The 21,160-nt window shown below is 34.8% G+C and overlaps 2 long non-coding RNA genes across 2 annotated transcripts in view; one reads left to right on the forward strand and one right to left on the reverse strand.

The window, feature by feature from the left end:
* Nucleotides 1-21,160, forward strand: part of LOC144297008 (uncharacterized) — a 91,465-nt gene that overhangs the window by 16,525 nt on the left and 53,780 nt on the right. The gene's annotated exons all lie outside the window — the stretch shown is intronic.
* LOC144297009 (uncharacterized) overlaps nt 1,928-21,160 on the reverse strand; it is a 79,501-nt gene continuing 60,268 nt past the window's right edge. The window contains exon 3 of the long non-coding RNA XR_013364018.1: nt 1,928-2,562. This is a non-coding gene — a long non-coding RNA (uncharacterized LOC144297009). The remainder of the gene's footprint in view (nt 2,563-21,160) is intronic.

The raw sequence follows: 21,160 nt of genomic DNA on the forward strand, positions 1-21,160 counted from the left end.
GAAGGACAAGGCTTTTAGTCCTCTTTTATTTTATAATTGAGTTAAGTGATAAAATAATTTAAAACTGTGAATTTAAAGTCACATGATTAGAAAACAGAATGAGGACTAAGACTATGCACTCTCACTACTCATCCACTAATTCTTCTGTAGGGGTTCTCAGGAGTCAGTGTGCTAGATTTCCAAGTGTCATATCTTATACTTATCTTTATAATATTCTGAACTTCCCTGTGGAAGCTGTCACTGTTGACATAGTGACAGAGGAAGATGAGAAGGGCTGTAACTACATAAGGATACTGCAGGGGCTTCTGGGATAAGAAATTCCAGACGGTGAGTTAGTTCAGTAAAAGACACTGGATGGCATGGAAAAGCTTTTTAAGGATTTCTTTGTCTGGATGTGGGGAATGTTGCTATATTTTTCTAGTTTCTAAGAGAGATAAATTTAATGGCCTTTACTTTCTTTGTCCTCAATGCCCTATTCAGCCACATTACATAAATATTTGGTAAATGTGATAAGAAAATGTTATACTCTTTAACAATTAAATAAGAATCAAATCTAAACAATCTTTTTTCTTTGTTTATTAGACAAAGAAGTACCTACTAACTCATTAAAATTCCATATTTTGACCTTTTAGAAAAATAGAATGATTGGAGTTTTAGGACTCTGATTAGTTATTAAAACTCTTCTTCATAAGTCTTTTTAATTACACCTTTATTTGTCTTCATTTAAGATACTTTTCTATGTATCTTATAGAATAGAACAACAGGTGAGCTTTCACAAAGCCATCATTATTGTAATAAACACCCCCCCTTCTATTTCCCTCCTTAGCTTCACTACACATTATAGAACAGGGGTTTGGGTTCATTAATATTTAATCTTTCTTTACAATTTTCTGACATTATAGCAACAAAGCAGCCATAAACAGTATGTGAAGGAATGAGCATATCTTTGTTTATTAAACTTCATGTACAAAGTCTCCTGACCCATATATCTTTGGAAGTATTTTCAGAGATAAATTTTTGGATTTTAAATATTTTTAACAATAGGCTACTAGCCCTGGAAGTCATATGAAGTAAACCCTAAGATGCACTGGTCAGTATGTCTCTACCTCTAAGTAACAAATAACTAATTTTGTCCTGTTACCAAGTATCTAGTGTCCAGTGAGAATTATACTCAAATAACTAATACCTCCTGCTTGGGAATCTTTCAGTCAAATATTAACCCCAAAACATTTATCAGATTTCTTCTTGCTATTGAACAGTATTATATTTTATATAAGTTTTATATAAAGACATAGAAATGGATAGACACTGACATATACTGCAAACCTAAAGTATGCAAAATATTCTATTTACTATTCAAATTATCTTTCTTTAATTATCTCTCCATAGAATTTTCTGGGAAAATTCAAACCCCCTATGTTGCAGCTGATGTGGGATCTAGGCTTACTTTTCTCTTGTGGGTTAATTTGACTTTTGGATTGTGTGAATTAAATAACAGGGTGAATGAATATTAATTTAGTCTCTGCTTTGTAGAGCTATTATGAAGCATAAACATGAAATCAGTCTTGACATTCTATAAAAGAGAGCATAAATTTTTATTTTGACTCTTTCCTACTTTCAGTCACTAATGACTGAAGAAAGTAAGCTGTGGTATACTTAGGGAATAAATAAACAAAATGTTTAAAACATTGTCGATTTGAAATTGTGATTAGTGAAGAGAATGTACTACTAGTTGATATGAGTTGATGAATGAGAGTTAAATAGATATAGTAAACTTAATAACATGTAAAAATGTATAAATTTGTTTAAAAAAATCACAGGGAAGCAAACGATGAAATTACACAAAAAGTATGTCAGTTGGCTCATTTAATCGGAAAGATAAAATGATAAAAAAAAATGAGATGAAGAGAAAATTTGGAAAACAAGCTAAGAATAAATAAGAGATGAAAAATATCACCATCTGGAAGATTTTAAAAACAAATTAAAGAAAATGATATTTAAGAAACAGAATAAAACAGCAAGATAAAACATGAATAAATTGTTTGCTAGTTTTTTAAAAAGTTAAGTGTAATAGGTAAAATTTTTGAGGAATATGCTTGAAAGATGAATAGTATATTAGAATAAGTTTTAAAAGCTTAAGGTCAGCTAAATTGCCTCCTACATTTAGAGGAAAGTAATTTTAAACAGTGTCCCCCCCCCACCCCCCACCGCCCCGAGTACAAAATTTAACATTCCCTGGGAAAATATACAGGGTCATTGATTTCAAGGCAGTTGAATCAACCTTCTGACCTTGTTATAGAGTTCCATTCTCTGGATTAGAGCTCATTGCAAAGAGATTTATGTTGGTTGAGGTCTCTTGTGAGTGATTCTCAATGTAGCAATCCTGAGGCAGAGATATCTCCTTCCTCAAATTCTTATCCCACAAGGAAGACCAAAGAGACAAAAAACTTGAGTCCCTACTAGGATCTAAAGTACAAAGTACAGCAACAGATGATGTTGAGATTATTTCAATGCTTTTCATGTTCCATCTTCTTTGGGAAATTGCTTTTGAGTTCTTTCTCTCTGTGGGAAAAAGAAAAATTAAGGCAGAGGTAAGGATATATCATAATTGAAGCATTAAATGGTATTCAAATATTAGAATTGATAAAGTCACTATAAATTGTTCTGAAACCCAGTCCATTCTGTTCACATACCATAGAATCTCATGCATACTAGGGAAAGAGTACCAAGGCTCAAATCAGGTAGCTGTAAAATCATGACCTCCATTCCCTCCCAGACTGCGGAAGGAGGACTGGGGCTTCCCACTGCAGTGCATTTTGTGACTTTACTGTGGCAGGATGAGCTGTGTCTGCACCTGACTGTGACTTGAAAATGAAGACACACTGAATCTTAGGCCACTGAAGGGCTGTCTTCCCCAAGCTGCAGCATACTGAACTTGAAGTGCAGCTCATCCTACTGCGCCCCTCAACCCTCAGAGGCCATCACTTTTATCCCCAGGGATTCAAGGTAAACAGTAATTAATTGATTACTATCTGCCAATGAGCTATGCAGTGGGCATTTTTCCCCAGACAATTCAGATCCCTTTCTAGAGCAACTTATTTAAAATTTTTTTGCCTTACTTTCTGTAACTGTAAGGTGGAGGATAATAATATTTAGGGGTAACACTTATTAAATATTTATTATATACTATAATTGTTCCAAAGGTTTATGTGAGACTAAATCTTCTAATTCCCAGGATGATATTTAAAAGAGTGTTTTATTTTTACCTGAATGTTATAGGTGTGTATATAGAAACTAGAGAGGTTAAGAAACTGTGCCTGTCTCATAGAGTGAGGATATAATATGACCAAGTATGTGGAATGGCATCATAGCACAGTGCCTTGCATGTGGTATTCATTAATAAACATTAGCTTTTATTATTATTATTATTATTATTATTACTAATTTCAGAATCTCTGTCTCTGTAGTTGGAATTTCTCTCTCTTCTGTGGAAGTTCCTGTTTTAAATGCTCATGTATTTCCTGAAAGATTCATCCATGGCAAGAATAGACATAGACTATACTAGGTCTATTTTAAACAGAGGGACTGATATCCCTATGTTCTTCGGTGGGGCTACAGAATCAACTTAGAAAAAACTTAAAATTAACTTTTTAGCTATGAATGCTTTCATTGCTTCACATATTTTCTTCACACAGAATGTATACATTGTCGATTTGAACTGCCTACAGAGATTAGGTTTCACCTTTGAATCAATCCTCCTTAAAGTGAATTAATGAGTGGAGACCACCAGGAAATGGCAGATCAGACACTCATATCATGGTTAAAATGAAATGTAAATTTGATTAGCTATAATTATGTCCAGTATTTAGAAACCTACTTATCATTTTGTAGACTCCTATTTAAAAAATTATAATATGTGGTTTTGTAATATTTAATACCATCTATATTGTTGGAAAACATGAGCCAGAAACCTGTCTCTTATAAATAGTTTACTGTTGTGACCAGTTTCTTATCTGAGCTCTCTTTTGATTGAAAAGAAATGAACCAAATCTCTGGGAGAGATGCCCCTCAAGTTTCTTTTATTCTCCACATCCTTGCCCACAGCCAGCAATCCTGATTCTGTGGGGCATTATTTATGTTACCCTGTTTGTATTTTTGTTTTCATGTTGTTAGGTATGAGTTATGTAAGTAAATATCCTATGTGTCTGGGTTATTATAATATTGTGTTACATACCCACACATATACACACACTATATGTATGCCATTCTAGGTGTTACTAATAAGTGATTCCTTCTAAATCATTGCTTTTGTCATGATACTTTCCTATTCAAGCTGTGATTGGCTTCCCTCTACTTAAATATTGAGTCAAAGCCCCATAAACCAGGCCTTAAGACTCCCCAAAACCTAATTCCAAATGATCATTCTTTTTTGTTGTTGATTTTTTTATTTTTTAATTTTTAATTTTTTTTTTTTGTTTTCTTTTCTTCCAAATGATCATTGTAGTCTTACATTTTAACTGTGGTCAACACAATCATTTCACCTCATTTAATCTGCTATAATTCTTCTTCCTAAATACAACCCAAAAACTTTGGAAGCCAACTTCTACTTCTGGCCAAAATGGAATAAAAGGAACTAGATTAACCCTTCTATCTTAAATAACTAAAAGATATGAAATAGTGGTTTTCAGACATTGCACAAGCAGGCAGTGCACAAAAATAATCACATGAGAGAGGAAACTTCCCCACAATTGTCCCCCCTCCTTTTTCCTTCTTGGGGCTTTTCTTCTTAGAGGTATTTCTAGCCACAGCACTGGGAGAGGACTCCAGAGAGTGCCTAAGTAGGTTTCCTAAGTTGATGTGATAGAATTGGGTATATGGGGGTGTCCAGGTGGGTGGACTACACAGAGCAGAATGCCACAGAGAGAGAATCAGCACAGAAAGAGAGCCACAGAGAACCGTAGAGGTTGCCCTTTGAATCATCAGCTGAATACTGACCAGCATGTATTTGTGAGGAATTATTCAAGGTGGGAGAAAAAGCCATTTAAAAAGAAAGCACAATAATCCCTGGAGTTTAATAGAGCCTGGAATTGTTTGTTTCTCACTAGCAAGAGTAGAAAAAACATCATAATACATGAAGTATCAGGTACTTAGAAGGTTATTGCCTCAGTAGTGGAGTGTAATTAGCCCAAGACTAACAGTTGTTCTAGTCCACATAACAGTGTTTGAAACCAAGCCTTAAAAGGAAAAGCCGTTTCCAAGTAACTTCATTGCACCCTAGTGGAAAGTTTAAAGTGTTTTTTTTAACTCAAGAATATTCAGCACTTTTAAAAAATCCTCAATATGTGGCATCCAATTGAAAATTACCAGGTATACAAAGACACATTTGGAAAAAAAATGTCAATTGGAAAAACATTTGGAAAAAAAAAAAAAAAAAAAAAGAGTCTTGACCCAAACCATTGGATAAAACTTTTGGAACTATGTGAATCTCTTTACTTCTTTCATGCACTCCACAAAAAGCTATTATAATTAAAGTAAGTTGATCGGAGTGCAGGAGATGAGTCATATGCATGGAAAGAAACATTGTGCACACTTGCCTTTTTCTAAGAAATAAGAGTAAGTTAATGATTACTAACTTGAATTCACAGAGGACACCATTGTTTTCAGCCATTAGTTCTCAGCTCCATGGGGGAGAGAGTGGAAACCAAGAGTGTGCACCTTGAATTGGACACCACACATCATTTGCTGCATTGGCACCAGTGTTATCATTCCACTCCAAACCTCACCTCTCTTCTGTCTCCCCACTGAGAACTTCTGCTAATGGAAACATCCTTACCTACTCCCAGAAGAGGATGCCTCTGAACAATCTGGCTACGTAGCCCTCCACTACACCCCTCAAATCATTATTTGTTCCCTTCTCCTGCTTTAGAATTCTTCCTACATTTGTCTCTGACTGATCTGTTACACATTCATTACTTTATAGGTTTAATATCTGCCTCTATTACCAGATTCTACACTTCATGAAGCAAGGGATTTGGTTTACCTCTGAGTCTTCTCAGTCCATAATAGTCACTCATAGATATTTATTAAATGAATTAATAATTCTTATCACACAATTATTTTTGTTGATCTGAATTTTTTGTGAATCAGAGCTTTTGACACTGTTTTCCCACAATAGGTGCTAAGCCGAGTCAACTCAGTTCCTAAGTTTAATAATAGATCAAATGAAAAGTAGATAATGAAGACTGAATAATCCACTTCTATGAGCCTTTAAATACATAGGTACTGCTGATAGGGATTCATAGCAAATACATTCCCATGTTCCCCACTATCACTTGTTGTCCCTTTTATGAAATTAAATTACTTTGATCGAAATTAATTAAATATTAATTGAATGTCTATCAGGTGCCAGGCACTGTGCTTTATCATGGGAATAAAACTGTGAATAAAATATTCTCATGGTTTCCATCTTCATAGTTTACAGTCTAAATACTTGATAAGTCAATATTCTATTAACAAAATTATGTGCAATGGGAGAGAGAAATGTGAAAATCTAAGATAAATAGCTCTAAATCTATGTAGCTATTGTTCCGGTTACTTTTATGAAGAACAATAAAAACGTATGGCATACGAAATGAAAAGCATACGGCCCTAATGTCTAGGGTACTATCTGTATCCTTGCAAGAATATACTTTTGGATATATAAAGTATATAAGAAATAGAAAGGTCTTAAAAATGTAATTTAAGCGTACCTGGATGGCTCAGTTGGTTAAGACTCTGACTTGTTTTTGGCTCAGGTCATGATCTCAGAGTTGTGAGATGGAGCCCCATAGTTGGCCTCTGTGCTCAGTATCGAGTCTGCTTGAAATTCTCTCTCCCCATCTCCCTCTGCCCCCCTTTGCTCTCTCTCTAAAAGAAATAAATAAATAAAATCTAATTAAAATAATGTAATTTAAACTTTTGTTTTGGAAATGAAAGATCTTGGCTCTTCCTGTGTTGAAACTGCTTTAGAGTTGAGAAGACAGCTTGATTCTCACCTCTGCTGCTTACAAATGTGTGATCTAGAACAAATCACTAGATTTTTCTGTCTCCATTTCCTTTGTGAAATTATAATAATTATTTTTCCACTTTAACAAGATTGCAGTCCGAATCAAATATGATTATGTTTTAGGAAATGCTTTGAAAACTACACTGTGGCTAAAGATATTCAATAAATTATGTTTGCAAATTGCTCAGCATATTGTTATAAGCACTTAGTAAGTGGTCAGTACATACAACTATTAGAGATGAAAATTTAAAAGGTAAAGATAGCATATAGAAGAGTTTAAGAGCGAATTATATTTCCAAAGAAACACATTTTGAAATTGAGAACCAGAGGGCTTTTCTTTTCTATTCTTTTCCTGAATTTTGATGTGGCTATAATTAGAATGTAGTATCAACAATCTTCATACATCTACCAATGTATGAAGCTAATATTCACCTTCCTTCTCCTACTTCAATTCTTTCTCCAGGAATGCTTGGTGAGTCAGAGAAAGGTGCAAAGAAACCCCAAATGGTATTCACTAAATTCAGTATCAGGTTGAAATGTCTTCCATCATATTATTTTTATGAACATTGGTTTCTCTGATGCCTATTGGATCAATGCAAGAATCAGGTCAGAGATCAGACTGTCTTTATGAATATTAAAGACAGAATAGAAGGCATTACATGTGATTAGAATATTTTTGGTCAAATCCTTCTTTTTATGAACTTGGGATCAGAACACAACATGAAAATGAATATTTAGTAATTTTGGAATTCTTTCCAGGAATTATTTAGCAGAAATAAAAAGCAAAATGTGGAGCTTTTGAGCACATTATACGCATTGAGAAGATATTCTTGTGTTACTCAGCAGAAGCAGCACACTCTTTTACTTGGATTCAGCTATAAATAATGTTCATTGTCTATTGAAACATTTCCTTTAAATTTTTCTTTTACTATTCTAGGTAAACAAACCATTCAGAGCAATGGCATTCAACCATCATCATCACCATCATCATTATTTGAGAGAGAAAGACAGATAGCATGCACAAACTGGGGAGGGGTAGAGGAAGAGGGAGAGAGAGAATCCCAATCAGGCTCCACATGGAGCATGGAGCCCATCATGCAGCTCAATCTCTTGACTCTGAGATCATGACTTGAGCTGAAATCAAGAGTTGGATGCTTAACTGACTGAACCACCCAGGTGCCCCTCATTCTATCATTATTATTAGCAGTGAAAATCATCCTTGTCCTTATTAAAAATTATATTACTGATAACTTTTTTTCCCATCATTTCAAAAAGAGCTAATGTTATTGTTGTAACACGACCTAAGAACTATGAAAAATATTTTGTGTAATATAAAATATTTCCTGGGAAATATCATTTACACGGACTTCAATGGCAAAGATAACTCTAAAATTATGCAATGAAATGGCTCTGCTATTCACCAGGAGGCAGTATAGAATAGGGGTTAAATGCACAGATGGCTAAGTTGCTGGAATTCAAATCCTGAATTGTCCTGCTGTTTCACTAGTACTGTGCTTCACTTTCCACCACTACAAAATGCCCCGTGCCTATCACTTTTTTACTAATTATATGATATTCTATTCATTGTAGCTCTAATACTTAGTATACATAGATACTCAGTTATTTCTCAAATTCATTAAAAGCAAAAACAAGCATATGTCTATTTCATAAAGTAATTGGCAAAGAAAACTAATATCAAGTATTTAGAAAAATAAATTTCAGATCTAGTTTGTAGTCTTGCTATTTAAACTATTATCTGTTGTTAGGAGATGCTAGAAAGATAAATGTTAAAGAATATTAGCATTTAAAATGCTCTGGAAAGGAAAATAAAACAATATTTTTTCTTCTGCTATATGATTATTCAGACTACGTGTTTTCCTTCACCTCAATTCCTCAGTTTTGTTGTTTACCTTTAGGCACATTTACTAGACCTATAGAATCAATGAAGAGGAGGTAGAAAGTAAAATCTAAGAATCTCACTGGAGAAATGCCCATAAAATTCAAACCTGTTTCAATTAAAAGTTGAAAGATCAGTGAAGGATTTTTCATGAAGGGAAGTTGCTTGCATTATTAAAAATCACCACAATCAATCTCTAAATATATTATTTTTTTCTAAATATATTAATTAGAAATATAGAATTGATCAAATATTTAAGAAAATGAAATAGAGGGCTAAATGAAATCTTCCATGGTAAAACTTCAGTGTTTTCTTAAATACTCCTTTTAACAAAAGTTCAAGAGTGCTGGACTTACCCTCAATAATATTAATAGCATCTAACATTTACACTGTATCTACTAGTTGCCAGGTAATATTCTAGGCCACTTAATATACTGATTCCTTTATTGCCAATATCTCTCTGTTCTGGATACCATTATTATCTTCATATTACAAATGTGGAAGCAGAAACACAAAGATGAGTGACGAGTGTTAAATGACTATGTTGGGATTTGCCAAGGCATTCTGGCTTTGAAATCTGTGTTCTTACGTACTACATGCTACGGGGCACTGTCCCTCAGAATTCCTACTTGAACTTCCTACTCTCACTACCACCTGCTTTCCTTCTAACCTATCTGCCTGCTTTTTAGCCACTTGTCTGTTTTATTAAGACCTCCACCAACTTGACTCTTCCATTGTTTTTCCTACTCATCGCATAAATTCACTTACGTCTTTATTCAGTGTAGCATCTACAGTGTATCATAATCACCTCATTTTACACCCTCTATTCCCTCCTCTCTTTTTCTTTGATACCCTCATCTAACTAAACAGCAGTTCAAATTACACCAAACTATCTGCCTACTCTGTGTGTATATTGAGGAGCTGAGCATTGCAGAAGATACGTTCAGAACTGCTACTTATGTTTTGTTTCAATTCATGATCATAGGGGATGCCTGGGTGGCTCAATCAGCTAAGCATGTGCATTTGGCTCAGGTCATGCTGCCGGGGTCCGGGGATGGAGCCCCACATCAGGCTCTCTTCTCAGTAGGGGGTCTGCTTCTCCCTCTCCCTGTCTTTCACCCTTACTTGTGCTTGCTCTCTCTCTCTCTCAAATAAATACGTAAAATATTTTTAAAATTCATGATCATAAACTTAAGTGCATGCATTATTGAGTCAAAAAATCCTATTACACTTCCTAGTATGTTCACTTTCCCATTATCAAAAGGATCATTGCTCTTTACCTATAAAGATGTTCACTGTTTCACTGTTTCTAATAGCAAAAGACTGGAAAGAATCTAAACACCCAGAACTGAATTGACTGAATAATGTACACCAGCACAATGGAACAGCTTTATTAATGAAAGAAGGATACTTAGAAGAATAGTGAAAGATACTTATTGGCAAGAGAAAACAGTCATTGTTACACAAGGAAGGCAGGTTACAAAAACCTTTGCACCGTTCAGTTATAATAAAATACATGGAAATAAAAATGAAAATTAGTAGTGGTTTTCTCCGGATGGCTGGATTAGAAATAATTATTTTATTCTTGTTTTTATTATCTCTATATATTCTCCATTGAGGATCGGATATCTTGTAGTAAAGTTATCTTTAAGAAGGCAATGATACTATGTCATTTTCTTCTACTCTCTTCTCCCTAACACATCACTCCCCACTCCTCCTCTCTCTTCAATTATGTTCTAAATTTGTATTGAAAAAAATTGATCCGAAATTCTTTGTTTTCTATCTACAATCCTACCTGCATTTCAGCATATTTTCTCTACTAGCTCTTGGGTTCCTGTAAAATATGGGAACCTTGCTCACCCTACAGGGCAACCTCATGACTGATGCCCTGTATCTTTTGCTTAGTCACTTCTGCAAAGATTTTAATTGATTAAACTTTCTGTCAGCAGTTTGGTATTCTCTCTTTCTTGAATGATCCACTTTCCCCCTTTTCTACAAAAGGATATAACATAGTGGCTCAGGGGTGGGCTCTAGGTAGAACCTGCCTTGATTGAGCATTGCTTCCCTTATTTCTAGCTGTGTAGACCAAGTAGCTGAACTAATAGCTTTGTAGATCATTTGCCAAATTTCTCTTTCAGTTTCATCGTCTACAAAATGTGTTATTAATATTATGTACATCATAGGATAGTAGGATGTAATTAGGATGATATTAATTAATGCCTGTAAAATTCTCAGAATAGTGCCCAGGGCATAGTAAGTAGTTAATAAATGTTTCCTATCTCCTCCTCCCCCTCTACTTCCCTTTATCTTCTTCCTTATCGTTTCTTTACAAATATGTTTTTGAACCTCTTTTTTGGGGGAAAATGCTCTCTCATACCATTTCTCTCTTTGGCTTCATTTTTCTCCATTCCACATTTACAGGAAATTTTTTGAACACTTTTCCAATAGGCTCTCCACTTCTTCACCTCTTTGATTAGGTCAGTTCGCACTAGTCACCATTCATACTGGCTCTTCTTCCCAGTATCACAATGTGTCTTTGCCATGGACACATTGGCAAGCAGCAGTCATTACTCTTTTTCATCTTCACTTTTTAGCACCATCTGACTCTGTTTACCAATTCCTCCTTCTGGGAACATTTTCTTCTCTTGGTTTCAAGAACATTATGTTCTCTTGATTTTCCTACTACCTTTCTGCTCTTCATGGCTCTTCCTCTGACATTCTTCATGGCTTCCCCTCTGTGTTAGGATACTCTAGGGCTCTCTATCCAGGCTACTTTTCTGTCTACGTACTCTCCTATCTTAGAAGGCAGAGATAAGTGTAAATAACAAATTATATTTAAAAACATTTATGTTTATATGATTTAACTCTGCCCACTAGATAAAAATATATAAATAAATCTTTATGAAAAGGGCAGTCTTCAAGTTTTAATAGCAGTTGTAGAATGTTTTATTTTATTCATGACCTATTAAAGTGAACAACATTAGCTTTATAAAGAAGTGGAACAGACACCTCACAAAATGACTACTCATGTACATGTGAACTCATGCTCCTCCCTTACATAATCCTCATCCCTAGCAACCACCATGGAACCAGCAAATGATAACCATAGTATGCAAAGAATAATCTTTCCTGTAAAAATGTACCATAATGGAAAAATCCCATTGTTGATTTATTTTTCAAAAAGATTTTACCAATGAAAGGTATGAAAGATGGATCAATATTACTCTTTCTTCACTCTCTCCCATATCAATTACTTATTTTGTCAAGATAGTCGCATTATTTTTCAATTAGTTTTGTACATGTCTAAGTCTTTCAGTAACCTAAGACCTTTTTTCCCAAGCAGAACCTTATAGTCATTTACTTTAGTGATTTTCTGCATAATGCTTGCTACATAGTAATATGAAAAATATTTCTTGATTGAAGAAGTAAAATAAATTCAGTATTATGTATACTTTTATAGTTGTGTTCCAAATAGCCCATGGTATTGGTACAATAAATAGAACATAGACAATTTTATTAGAATGAATTTTAATTTCTTGTTCTAATTGTTATTAATTAAGTTAATAATTGCTATTATAGCCTACTCACTGGTCACCTTACTTTGATTTTTACTCTCCTCTTAAACCTTTACTGACACTGACACATTGGCCACAGTGAGCTCCTTGAAAAGCAAACTTTACCATGTCACTTTCCTGCTTGAGGGCATTGTTGACACCTTGATAGAATCCTATTGTTCTTTGATTACAGTCCAAAAGCCTCAATAGGGCCAAGTAGATCTTATGATTCCCTTCCCATCTCTAGAGTTTTATCTCAAAGTCCTCTCTTCACTTCTTACTTGTCTCTTTGGTTTTCTTTACATTCATTGTCATGGTGTTGGCTGCCTGCCTAAGATCTCAGAGTTCTCCTCCTTTAGTCCACTTGCCTTATTAACTCCATGCTCAGATCAAATGCCACTTCCTCAGGGACTCTCCTTTCATCTCAGGCTAAGTAGGTACCACTATTCTATGTCTCCTAACACCTGATCCTGTTGATAGACCTCATTTTAATTGTATTTGCTGATGCATTAATTTATTTAACTTCCATCTTCCTTAAGCGTTTAACCTCTAACTTAGATGACTATATGGACTGTACTGCCCTTTATAAGATGACAAATTCAGGTTAGGGAAAATGTGGTAAAATACTAAGTGTCCATGGTAATACTGAGATATCAACACAGGGATTCTTATGTTCCCCCTTGACTTTGAGTCCATTTGATTGAGGGTCATAAGCATAATTAATCTAAGGAGGCAAAAGAAAAAAGGTGCTACATGCTATTTCAAATGTCCCTAGCTAGCATGCCCACTGCAAAATTACAAAACCTATATGGAAACACTTTTCTTTAATCATGTCTTCCCTGCTCTCTAAAGATGGGTTATCAGCAGGGCCAGAGGAAATCTTTGTCTTCCTGGAGAGAGATTTTTTTAATGTGGGAACGATCTCTTTCCTGCTTTCCTCACCAGGAGTAAGAAAGAATGGCATTTGACTTATTTCCCCTTCCAAGGAATTAGGGCTCTCTTACCTGTGCTAAGTGAGAAAATTTAGGTGCAACTCAATCAGAAAATTGTGGGGTCACAATGCTGGTGGACACTTTTGATGCTGCTGAAGTCTATACAATAGGAGAGATTTTAGTTAAGAGAAGTAGTGTCTGGGAATGACCTGCATTCCTACCACATAGACTTGCAAAGACAGTGGATCTTTGGTAACTGGAGTATGTATCAGTTTAGGTGGTGAGGGTTATGCCATCTTCAATATCCCTTGAAGTCTGCTTATTTGAACATGAAGAGCCTAGAGGAAAGAGACAATGAGCTGGAGGTGGAGGGATGGATGGCACACTGGGGAAGTGTAGGGTAAGGCTATGCCTGGGCAAGAGATTATACCTCCCTCCTCATTCCACGATCCCAAAGAACATCAAGAGCTTCTCACAACAGAGCCAGGCACTTGAAGGTAGTCATGAGGACAGCTGGTGGCAGCCATGGCCGGCTCATTTGTGGAATACAAGAAATAGTGAAAGGGATTATAAGGGAAAGGAGGGAAACTGAGTGGGGAAAAATTAGAGAGAAAGACAAACCATGAGAGACTCCTAACTCTGGGAAACAATCAAAGGGTTGCAGAAGGGGAGGTGGATGGGAGGATAAAGTAGCTGGGTGACGGCACTAAGGAGGGCACTTGATGGGATAACCCCCAGAATATTATACTATATGTTCAAAAATTGAATTTAAATAAAATATTAAAAAACAAAACAAAAAGAATTTTTAGAAAACCAAATTAAAACAAAAGAAAGGAAAACTTTTCCAGAGATATCTATTATCATCTCTCCTTTTCTAAAAGGAAGCTGCATTTCATTACCTCTGCTCCTGTCAATTTATTCAATAGAAAGTAAAGATTTCTTCTGACATTTTTCTTGGGAGAAAGGTGAAGCAAGTGAAAGCTGTAGCATAGAAAGCTAATATACTCTTCCTTTCTTGCATCATGAAATAAAGGAGAGAACCTGTCTGCAAACTATGAGAAACTCAGAAAGAGTGCCCATATCTACCAGCCGGAGAACTATCTTAATGGAAAAGTTGTGTTCACATGATCATTTGTCAGTCTTTTCAGCAAGACTCATATGTGACTTTTTTTTCTTTTTTTTTTTTTTGGACTTGATATGATTAAAAACTATCGTTTTGGAATGTGCAGAACGAAATACACATTGAGTTAATTACTCAGGAGGGGAGGAGTGAGAAGAAGGAAAGCATATATTATTATTATTGCTATGCATCTTAGTAAAATGTGTCTGAAAAAGAATACACTGAAGAAATAAAAGAAATTAAATTGTTTTAGGTCTTTCATCACCAAACCATAGACTAACAGTGTTTAAAAGGACCTTATAGGGTAAAGCTAATGATAAAATAATACTTGTGAAGTGTCTGACACATCAGCTAATGTTCTAGGTATGTTCATTTTTTCTGATAACCCTTGACAGGTTAGGTCTATTATTCCATTTCTGCAGATGGAGAATCTGAAATTCAGAAGTATTAAATAACATGTCCAAATTGCATAGCAATAAATGACAGAACTGAAGTATGAACCGATTAAGTGATGATTCAGTCAATGCTTGAACACTGTCAACTTAGAACCATATAATTCCTGGTTACCCAGGCAATTAAAAAAAGGAACATGATTTGTATTGTGTTCTTAATAAGCAAAGTTAGAAACTCAGAGTGAAGGTTTAGGTTTTTTTCTGATTGCTTCTTTATAGAAAAATAATATCCTTAGTTAATTCTACAAGGATATGAGAATGCATTTGACAAGTTTGACTTTAAACTTGCCATTTCAGATCACAAGTAACACTTTTTCTTAAAGGTTACATTTCTGTGGCAGAGATTGCTAGCTGTTCACCAAAATCCATTCACCTCTTCTTTCAGGATCCACAATCAGTCTACACTTCTAGCTACCCTTGCATTTAAGTATGACTGAAATTCTAGCCAACAGAATGTGAGGAGATAAAGTGTGTCTTCCAAGGAAAAGTCTTTTTTTAAAAAAACCCTCCATGCCCTCTTTCCTCTGTTGCCAGTAAATGAGATGATGATGAAGTCCTAGAAAATGGTTGAGCCACAAAATGAAAGGAGTCTGGATCTCCTAATTCTTGACTAGGGATGCTTGCTTTGAAATCTCTCATGGGGAAGAAATAAACTTCTACTGCATTTGAGCCCTTGAACATACTTGAGACAATCTGTAGTGCAACAACTTCAATAACAAAATAGTGGATTATTTGGAATTAAAAATACAAACATTGCATTTGGATTTGTTGTTCCCCATCTACTGTAAAATCATGGTGGATAAATGGACTTCTCTGAGTCGGTTTCTTCTGTGAAACAGAAATAAAAATTTCCACTTTATGAAATTGTAAAGATTAATTTAAATCCTAAATATGACATTGCTTTATAATCACTTAGCAAATGTGAAACATGTAGGATATATTTTTTAAGAGAATGCTTCACTCTTAGTCCAGAAAAAAATGTTCTTTTCTTTTTTGGAACAGCTTGAATAAGACACAATTTATATACCATAAAGTTCTTTTAACTGCACAATTCAATGAATTTTATTGTATGTAAAGAGTTTTACAAACACTACCATATTCTGGAATATTTTCATCACTCCACAAAGAGATTTCATACTCCAATCATTCCCCATTCCTACTCACAGTCCTATAAAAATACTAATCTACTTTCTCTCTCTCTCTCTCTCTCTCTCTCTCTCTCTCTCTATATATATATATATATATATATATATATATATATATATATTTGCCTTTTTGGACATTTTATATAAATGGAATAATACAATTTGTGTTCTTTTGTGTCTGACTTCTTTCACTAAGCATACTGTTTTTGAGGTTCATCCATGTTTTAGCATGCACAAATACTTTGTTCTTTTTTATTACCAAATATCATTCCATCCTATAGATATTCAAATATTGTTTATCTAGTTGATGAACAAATATTCTTTATCTAGTTGATGAACATTTGGATTGTTTCTAGGTTTTAGTTATTTTAAATAATATTGCTGCAAATATTCCCATATGTTTATTTGTATGAACCAACATTTTGCTGGGTCATACAGCAACTCAATATTTAACGTTTTAAGAAACTACTAAACTGTTTTCCAAAGTGGCTGAACCCTTTCCTTTCTCACAGCAATGTATGAGAGTTCCATTTCTTCCATATTCTTGTTAGATAACAAGAACACTTTTTGATTATAGCTATCCTAGTTGGTAAGAAATGGCATCTTATTATGGGTTTTTAAAAAAATATTTTATTTATTTATTTGAGAGAGAGAAAGAGAGAATGAGCAAGGGCATCTGGGCAGAGGAAGAGGGAGAAGAAGACTCCTTGCTAAGTGAGGAGCCTGACACAGGGCTGGATACCAGGGCCTTGAGATCAGACCTGAGCTGAAGGAGACCTTTATTCTGGTGCCCCTTATCAGGTTTCAATTCGCATTTCCTGGATAATGATGCAGCATCTTTTCAAGTGCTTATTGGCCATTTGTATATCTTCTTTGGAGAGATATCTATTCAAATCTTTTACCCATATTTAATTGGGTTATTTGTCTTGTCCAAATTCAACTTTTCACATGTGGATAGCAAATTGTTCCAGAACTAGTTTCTGAAAAGGCTACTTCTTTCCTGTTAAATCTTCTTAATAACTTTGTTAAAAAATAATTGACCACAATGTAAGGGCTTACTTTTGGGCTTTCAGTTCTATTCCATTGATCTCTTTGTCTACCCTTATGCCAGAACATACTGTCTTTGTTATTGTAGCTTTATAACAAGCTTCACAATTTAGCATTATGAGTCCTTTCAATTTGATCATCTTTTTAAATATTGTTTTGGCTATTCTGGGTTCCTTAATTTCCATGTGAATCTTGGGTTTAGCTGTTCAATTTCTGTTAAAAAAAAAACTAGGATTTTGATAATTGTGTTTAACCTATAGATAATTTGGTGAGTATTGCCATCTTAAAAAAAAAATTCAATGTTTCAATCCATAGCCATAACGTATCTTTCCATTTAGTTAGCTCTTCTTTAATTTCTTCTGATATTTTATAATTTTCCATGAGCTTGACTTGCACTCCTTTTATTCAATTTTTCCTAAGTGTTTTGTTCTTTTGGATGCTATTGTAAATGGAATTGTTATCCTAACTTATTTTTAGATTTTCATTGCTAGTGAATGTCCCTTTCTTTTGATCTACATTGTCATGTTTCAGATGTTCCATACTGGTTTTACTATTTCTCTCTCAAAGTGAACTCTATCCATGGCATTTGTTAACACAGTGAGTGCAAAGCCTTTTTCCCAACAGCCTGAACTCCTATTTATGACCACATCCCTATTTCAGCAGTGCAGAAGGCAAATTGTTTGCCTGACATAAGAAAGACAGTAACCATATGTGAAATAATTATTTTTAAATGATGCCATAAAACCCCCAATCCAGTTTCTGCTGGCAAGCATACATGATAAAAAGGGATTTGACACATGGCTAAGGGACAGAAACATTTAAACTCCATAGTTTTTAATTAATACACATGGATATCAAAAAGAAAAAAAAATATTTAGAGGAAGAGGTAAGAGCCCTGTTCTGGATGCCTCTAAAAAGAGCACATCCTTGGTGCTAGGGGTGGTAGATGATGATGGGAATGTTATTTGGGAAAACTTCCTCCTCTGGTTTCCTGCCTGTGAATGGAACTGAAGCATTCCAACTGAGGGTTTCTCCTCCCCTCTTTCCATATTCTGCCTCTGGGGAGAGTAACTGGGCTGTCTTTCTTCAGCTGCACTCTCTTCTTTCTCTCGAAAGTAGCCAAAGCACTACTGAGAGCATAAATCCTTCCATGTCTTCTGGGGCTGCCTCACATGGACGCTGCTATGGGGCAAGGCGAGAGGGAATGTAAATCAGCATAATTCTACAGTTCAAGCCAAAAGCCAGTAAGAAAGATAATATTTTGCCCTCTATGTTTACTCTGTTTCATTTTGAATCTTTTTAATAAGTTATGGATAAATAACTCTGTTTTTTGGCAGTCCCCTCAGAAATTCCAACAAAAATAACAATAATGATAATAATAGTTAATATTTATCAACTACTCCTGGTATGTTTAACATTTACAGATTAATGAAATATTTGAAATATTTCTATTTCATAAAGATCGCTATGATCTATCATACACATGGGGAAAAATTTTTAAAGCACCCAGAGGTTAAGCAACTTATTCACAGTAACTGAACTAGTAAATACCAGAGCCAGGATATAAATTCAAGCAGTTTAGCTCAGCACCTGTACTGTTAACCACTGCTTATACACCTATATGTGCAATTCTTAGTTTGCCAATAAGGAAATTGAGACACAGAGAAGGTAAGTAATTTGCCCAGGTTTGCCCAGGAAAGAAATGCTGGAGCTAATAATAATGAAACTAACAGCTCCCACTCAACCTCTGAGTTCTGGTAGGTTTAGATCTTGAGGTTCTGAGCCCCAAAATAGATGATGGGAGAGGCAAACCATTAAAAGGGTGATGCAGAGAAAGAAAGGCTCACAGACATTCTGTGTAGATTTACCCAAAGGAAGGTTACTGAGTGAGGATTCTCTCACCCAGGGTTCTGATGCACTGATCCTATTTATGTGGCCTCAATGCTACATACTTTCACATTCTTAAAGTGTATCACCTGTGATGAAAGACCAGTTTAAGTGAAGTTTTGTTGTTGCATTTCTGAGTAACCAAGGATAACATTTGGAAATGATTTAGTTTTACGTCAATGTTTGCTTCTGACCTTGAGATAGAATGACCGGACAACTGCCTTGGTTGCACCAGAGTATTTAAGGATCCTCAAAGGTAAGAGGTGCATTGGGGTTATTGGCAGACGTGTACCTCCAAGCCCAAGGAGATTAAGCAAGACAATACTTGCTAACGAACCCTGCTTACTATTGAAAAGTAGTTAGGTGCTCTTTACTTTAACTATTTGTGTCTCTTGGCAGAGCCAAATAAACATTTTCTGTTTTGGAAATCACCCAGAAATTGAAATGTCAAAGCAAAAGGATGAGAAGGGAGGCATTATTCAGAGTGAATTCCCTGCTTTTAAAATGTGTATGTGTTATGTGTTGGGTATGTGAAAATATATGACAGCAAATGTGCAATTCTAAATGAAGCACAATTCTAACAAAATTCTGTGGAATGGTTGCTGTAGAATTTGATCAAAGATCTATGGCTATTTTTGAGGAACTAAATGTTATTTTTGTTTCCAAACTTTTATCTGTTGTTTGACATATACTATGAAATGTTTCTTTTATAAGTAGAAAATGTTTAAGAAGATGCTATCTCATCCATTTCTTTCAGTCAGGACATTCTGTGGCTTCTCCTTTTCTTCCTCTGTAGTGATAAGTTACTGACTAACTTGCCCTCTCCCAAATCATTTTGAAGAATACAGCTAAGGCAAAGAAACATTTCATTTTTGGAAAAAGCTGGCTTGGCACTGAGATCACAGGGGCTACTCAAGTTTCATTAAGATAATGAAAGAACAGTATTTTTCCTGAAATTAGATTTTAGAAATACCTTTTCTGGTGTTTTTGTGTTCTTCATCATGCCTTATGGTCATGCAATCCTTATTTTCAAGTAACTCAATGTGCTTTGCAAACATTTCATTACTCTTACCTGGGTTTTGGTATTGAATTACATGTGCCATGGAAAAATTTTAACTTATAAGAATAGTTGTTTCTTTCTACAAATCAACTTCATCATATTCCATTTTCATTTTCTTGTTTATAAGGAGAGTCATTCACAGTCTCAATGTAGTTTCAACCTCTGTGCTAAATCAACCATCAAACAATCCACTAGCATGGAAATGAGAACATGACACCCAGATGTCCACTCCTCCATATTAAATCACTTTGTGGTTGGCTGTTTTCTTCTTTAAATTATGAGATCCTTGTGGGAAAAGATGACATTTTGTATGTCCTATTTTGGGTCTGTGTGGGGCTTTGGGGAATCACCTGGTAGATTAGAAGGGGCTGCACATAGTAGGTATAAACTTCTGCTGTTTTATGGAACTTTACATTTAATTTTGTAAATTAAACTTTAACAGCAATTGGTCAAATTTGGAACAAAAGTAAGCTTTTGTTAAGTTATAGTAATTATCACAGTTATATGTGATTATTGAATATAGTATTTTACTAAGCATGATATGTATATAAGAATATGTAACAAGGCACAATAGATAAATTATCCCCCCCCCCAAAGTTTCTAATATATTTAGAAGAACAAACTCTGAATACAAAGTGACACAGAAATAATTGGTAAAATTTTACTAACAAATGAAAAGTTCAGATCCAATTACATATATGTTTTAATACATGGAAAATATTTTATACATATACACACACATATACTAAAGAGCAGACTTTTCTGTAAAGATCTTCTGATCAGTGGGACTGATTGTATATGGAATATATAAAGGCTTTTTATTTATTCATTTATTTAATTCATGAGCACCTACTCTATATTAGCCTGTCCTAGGTGCTAGGTAAAGAAAATTAAGGAAAACAAAGTCCTTCACCTGAATTATGGTGTATTGCTGATGATAGATGTGCAAACAAGAATTTATGTTATTATGAGCACAGTTCTGAGAATAAAAAGGAAGGTCACTTAGGCCAGGATGCTCAGC

Source organism: Canis aureus, chromosome 25 (genome assembly GCF_053574225.1).
Source record: "Canis aureus isolate CA01 chromosome 25, VMU_Caureus_v.1.0, whole genome shotgun sequence".
NCBI lineage: Eukaryota > Metazoa > Chordata > Mammalia > Carnivora > Canidae > Canis > Canis aureus.